The sequence below is a fragment of the Triticum aestivum genome, chromosome 4D (assembly GCF_018294505.1).
Source record: "Triticum aestivum cultivar Chinese Spring chromosome 4D, IWGSC CS RefSeq v2.1, whole genome shotgun sequence".
NCBI lineage: Eukaryota > Viridiplantae > Streptophyta > Magnoliopsida > Poales > Poaceae > Triticum > Triticum aestivum.
The window spans coordinates 462,215,202-462,221,555 of record NC_057805.1 but is presented as its reverse complement, the minus strand read 5'-3'; positions in this window follow the sequence as shown (position 1 = coordinate 462,221,555).

Here is a 6,354-nt window from a genome sequence, read left to right as displayed (position 1 = left end):
TAGTGCATCATCATAACTGAGGTCTCTTGCATTTCTCAACAAGTAATTGGATCTCATATGGAGATGTTTAGTGAAGTAGAATGGAAAAAATCGAGTGCAACTACACAAGAACTAGTCTGTAACTATCGTTCGGAATCAGTTTTGCGCAGTGTTAACTGAAACATGGACATCTCACTCATATGGAGTCGTGTTTGGCTCCACAAGTATTCAAAACGTTTGTGACTACCAGATGCTTCAAAGGATTCTTTCATAGGGAACTTTTGGAGAACTTTTCTTAAGGAGTGCGTTCAGAAACTTGTATAGAAACTTTCTTAATGAGCACTCGACAAACGCATTTCGAGAACATACACAAAGTCCCAGCTATGGACCTATTGCATCATCATAACTGAGGTCTCTTTCATTTCCCTACCAGTAATTGGATCTTATATGGAGATATTTAGTGAAGTAGAATGGAAAAAATCGAATGCAACTACACAAGAACTACTCTGTAACAATCGGTCGGAATCAGTTTTGCACACTTAACTGAAACATGGATATCTGACTCATACGGGGTCCATTTTGGCTCCACAAGTAGTCAAAACGTTTGTGACGACTAGAGGCTTCAAAGGATTCTTTCATAGGGAACTTTTGGAGAACGTTTCTTAAGGAGTACTTTCAGAAACTTGTATAGAAACTTTCTTAATGAGCACTCGACAAACGCATTTCGAGAACATACACAAAGTCCCAGCTATGGACCTAGTGCATCATCATAACTAATGTCTCTTGCATTTCCCTACAAGTAATTGGATCTCATATGGAGATGTTTAGTGAAGTAGAATGAAAAAATCAAATGCAACTACACAAGAACTAGTCTGTAACTGTCTTTGCACAGTGTTAACTGAAACATGGAGATCTGACTCATATGGAGTCCGGTTTGGCTCCACAAGTAGTCAAAATGTTTTTCACGACTAGATGCTTCAAAGGATTGTTTCATAGGGATGTTTCGGAGATATTTTATTAAGGTGTTCGTTCAGAAACTTGTATCGAAACTTTCTTAATGAGCACTCGACAAACGCCTTTGGAGAACATACACAAAGTCCCAGGTGTGGACCTAGTGCATCATCATAACCGAGGTCTCTTGCATTTCCCTACAAGTAATTGGATCTCATGTGGATATGTTTAGTGAATTAGAATGGAAAAAATCGAATGCAACTACCCAAGAACTAGTCTATAACTGTCGTTCGGAATCAGTTTTGCGCAGTGTTAACTCAAACATGGATATCTGACAAATACGGAGTACGTTTTGGCTTCACAAGTAGTCAAAATGTTTGTGACGGCCAGATGCTTCAAAGGATTCTCTCATAGGGAACTTTTGGAGAACTTCTCTTCAAGATTTCGTTCAGAAACCTGTATTGAAACTTTCTTAATTAGCACTCGACAAACGCATTTCGTGAACATACACAAAGTCCCAGCTATGGACCTAGTGCATCATCATAACTGAGGTCTATTGCATTTCCCTAGAAGTAATTGCATCTCATATGGAGATGTTTAGTGAAGTAGAATGGAAAAAATCAAATGCAACTACACAAGAACTAGTCTGTAACTATCGTTCGGAATCAGTTTTGCGCGGTGTTAACTGAAACATGGATATCTGACTCATACGGAGTCCCTTTTGGCTCCACAAGTAGTCAAAACGTTTGTGACAACCAGATGCTTCAAAGGATTCTTTCATAGGGAACTTTTGGAGAACATTTCATAAGGAGTTCGTTCAGAAACTTGTATAGAAACTTTCTTAATGAGCACTGGACAAACACATTTCGAGAACATACAAAAAGTCCTAGCTATGGACCTAGTGCATCATCATAACTGAGGTCTCTTGCATTTCCCTACAAGTAATTGCATCTCATATGGAGATGTTTAGTGAAGTAGAATGGAAAAAATCGAGTGCAACTACACAAGAACTAGTCTGTAACAGTCGTTCGGAATCAGTTTTGCGCAGTGATAACTGAAAGATGGATATCTGACTCATACGGAGTCCCTTTTGGCTCCACAAGTAGTCAAAATGTTTGTGACCAAAAGATGCTTCGAAGGATTCTATCATAGGGAACTTTTGGAGAACTTTTCTTACGGGGTTCGTTCAGAAACTTATATCGAAACTTTCTTAATGAGCACTCGACAAACGCCATTGGAGAACATACACAAAGTCGCAGCTATGGACCTAGTGTATCATCATAACTGAGGTCTCTTGCATTTACCTACAAGTAATTGGATCTCATATGGAGATGTTTAGTGAAGTAGAATGGAAAAAATCGAATGCAACTACACAAGAACTGCTCTGTAACTGTCGTTCGGAATCAGTTTTGCGCAGTGATAACTGAAACATGAATATCTGACTCATACGAAGTCCGTTTTGGCTCCACAAGTAGTCAAAACGTTTGTGACGACCAGATGCTTCAAAGGATTCTTTCACATGGAACTTTGGGAGAACTTTTATTCAGGAGTGCGTTTAGAAACTTGTATAGAAACTTTCTAAATGAGCACTGGACAAACACATTTCGAGAACATACACAAAGTCCCAGCTATGGACCTAGTGCATCATCATAACTGAGGTCTCTTGCATTTCTCAACAAGTAATTGGATCTCATATGGAGATGTTTAGTGAAGTAGAATGGAAAAAAATCGAGTGCAACTACACAAGAACTAGTCTGTAACTGTCGTTCGGAATCAGTTTTGCATAGTGTTAACTGAAACATGGACATCTGACTCATATGGAGTCGTGTTTGGCTCCACAAGTAGTCAAAACGTTTGTGACTACCAGATGCTTCAAAGGATTCTTTCATAGGGAACTTTTGGAGAACTTTTCTTAAGGAGTGCGTTCAGAAACTTGTATAGAAACTTTCTTAATGAGCACTCGACAAACGCATTTCGAGAACATACACAAAGTCCCAGCTATGGACCTAGTGCATCATCATAACTGAGGTCCCTTTCATTTCCCTACCAGTAATTGGATCTTATATGGAGATGTTTAGTGAAGTAGAATGGAAAAAATCGAATGCAACTACACAATAACTAGTCTGTAACAATCGGTCGGAATCAGTTTTGCATAGTGTTAACTGAAACATGGATATCTGACTCATACGGGGTCCATTTTGGCTCCACAAGTAGTCAAAACGTTTGTGACGACTAGAGGCTTCAAAGGATTCTTTCATAGGGAACTTTTGGAGAACGTTTCTTAAGGAGTACTTTCAGAAACTTGTATAGAAACTTTCTTAATGAGCACTCGACAAACGCATTTCGAGAACATACACAAAGTCCCAGCTATGGACCTAGTGCATCATCATAACTAACGTCTCTTGCATTTCCCTACAAGTAATTGGATCTCATATGGAGATGTTTAGTGAAGTAGAATGAAAAAATCGAATGCAACTACACAAGAACTAGTCTGTAACTGTCTTTGCACAGTGTTAACAGAAACATGGAGATCTGACTCATACGGAGTCCGGTTTGGCTCCACAAATAGTCAAAATGTTTGTCACGACTAGATGCTTCAAAGGATTGTTTCTTAATGAGCACTTGACAAACGCCTTTGGAGAACATACACAAAGTCCCAGGTGTGGACCTAGTGCACCATCATAACCGAGGTCTCTTGCATTTCCCTACAAGTAATTGGATCTCATATGGATATGTTTGGTGAATTAGAATGGAAAAAATCGAATGCAACTACCCAAGAACTAGTCTATAACTGTCGTTCGGAATCAGTTTTGCGCAGTGTTAACTGAATCATGGATATATGACAAATACGGAGTACGTTTTGGCTTCCCTAGTAGTCAAAATGTTTGTGACGACCAGATGCTTCAAAGGATTCTTTCAGAGGGAACTTTTGGAGAAATTCTCTTCAAGATTTCGTTCAGAAACCTGTACAGAAACTTTCTTAATTAGCAATCGACAAACGCATTTCGAGAACATACACAAAGTCCCAGCTATGGACCTAGTGCATCATCATAACTGAGGTCTCTTGCATTTCCCTAGAAGTAATTGGATCTCATATGGAGATGTTTAGTGAAGTAGAATGGAAAAAATCTAATGCAACTACACAAGAACTAGTCTGTAACTGTCGTTCGGAATCAGTTTTGCGCGGTGTTAACTTAAACATGGATATCTGACTCATACGGAGTCCGTTTTGGCTCCACAAGTAGTCAAAATGTTTGTGACGACCAGATGCTTCAAAGGATTCTTTCATAGGGAAGTTTTGGAGAACATTTCTTAAGGAGTTTGTTCATAAACTTGTATAGAAACTTTCTTAATGAGAACTGGACAAACACATTCCGAGAACATACACAAAGTCCCAGCTATGGACCTAGTGCATCATCATAACTCAGGTCTCTTGCATTTCCCTACAAGTAATTGTATCTCATATGGAGATGTTTAGTGAAGTAGAATAGAAAAAATCGAGTGCAACTACACAAGTAATAGTCTGTAACAGTCGTTCGGAATCAGTTTTGCGCAGTGACAACTGAAACATGGATATCTGACACATACGGAGTCCGTTTTGGCTCCACAAGTAGTCAAAATGTTTGTGACGACTAGATGCTTCAAAGGATTCTTTCATAGGGATCTTTTGAAGAACTTTTCTTACCGAGTTCGTTCAGAAACTTGTACAGAAACTTCCTTAATGAGCTCTCGACAAACGCCTTTGGAGAACATACACAAAGTCCCAGCTATGGACCTAGTGCATCATCATAACTGAGGTCTCTTGCATTTCCCTACAAGTAATTGGATCTCATATGGAGATGTTTAGTGAAGTAGAATGGAAAAAATCGAATGCAACTACACAAGATCTAGTCTGTAACTGTCGTTCGGAATCAGTTTTGCGCAGTGTTAACTGAATCATGAATATCTGACTCATACGAAGTCCGTTTTGGCACCACAAGTAGTCAAAATGTGTGTAACGACCAGATGCTTCAAAGGATTCTTTCATAGGGAACTTTGGGAGAAATTTTCTTAAGGAGTTCGTTTAGAAACTTGTATAGAAACTTTCTTAATGAGCACTGGACAAACACATTTCGAGAACATACACAAAGTCCCAGCTATGGACTTAGTGCATCATCATAACTGAGGTCTCTTGCATTTCCCAACAAGTAATTGGATCTCATATGGAGATGTTTAGTGAAGTAGAACGGAAAAATTGAGTGCAACTACACAAGAACTAGTCTGTAACTGTCGTTCGGAATCAGTTTTGCGCAGTGTTAACTGAATCATGAATATCTGACTCATACGAAGCCCGTTTTGGCACCACAAGTAATCAAAATGTGTGTAACGACCAGATGCTTCAAAGGATTCTTTCATAGGGAACTTTGGGAGAAATTTTCTTAAGGAGTTCGTTTAGAAACTTGTATAGAAACATTCTTAATGAGCACTGGAAAAACACATTTCGAGAACATACACAAAGTCCCAGCTATGGACCTAGTGCATCATCATAACTGAGGTCTCTTGCATTTCCCAACAAGTAATTGGATCTCATATGGAGATGTTTAGTGAAGTAGAACGGAAAAATTGAGTGCAACTACACAAGAACTAGTCTGTAACTGTCGTTCGGAATCAGTTTTGCGCAGTGTTAACTGAAACATGGACATCTGACTCATACGGAGTCCGTTTTGGCACCACAAGTAGTCAAAACGTTTGTGACTACCAGATGCTTCAAAGGATTCTTTCCCATGGAACTTTTGGAGAACTTTTCTTAAGGAGTGCGTTAAGAAACTTGTATAGAAACTTTCTTAATGAGCACTCGACAAATGCATTTCGAGAACATACACAACGTCCCAGCTATGGACCTAGTGCATCAACATAACTGAGGTCTCTTTCATTTCCCTACCCGTAATTGGTTCTCATATGGAGATGGTTAGTGAAGTAGAATGGAAAAAATCGAATGCAACTACACAAGATCTAGTCTGTAATAGTCGGTCGGAATCAGTTTTGCGCTGTGTTAACTGTAACATGGATATCTGACTCATACGGGGTCCATTTTGGCTCCACAAGTAGTCAAATCATTTGTGAAGACCAGAGGCTCCAAAGGATTCTTTCATGGGGAACTTTTGGAGAACGTTTTTTAAGGAGTTCTTTCAGAAACTTGTATAGAAACTTTCTTAATGAGCACTCGACAAACGCATTTCGAGAACATACACAAAGTCCCAGCTATGGACCTAGTGCATCATCATAACTAACATCTCTTGCATTTCACTACAAGTAATTGTATCTCATATGGAGATGTTTAGTGAAGTAGAATGAAAAAATCGAATGCAACTACACAAGAACTAGTCTGTAACTGTCTTTGCACAGTGTTAACTGAAAGATGGAGATCTGACTCATACGGAGTCC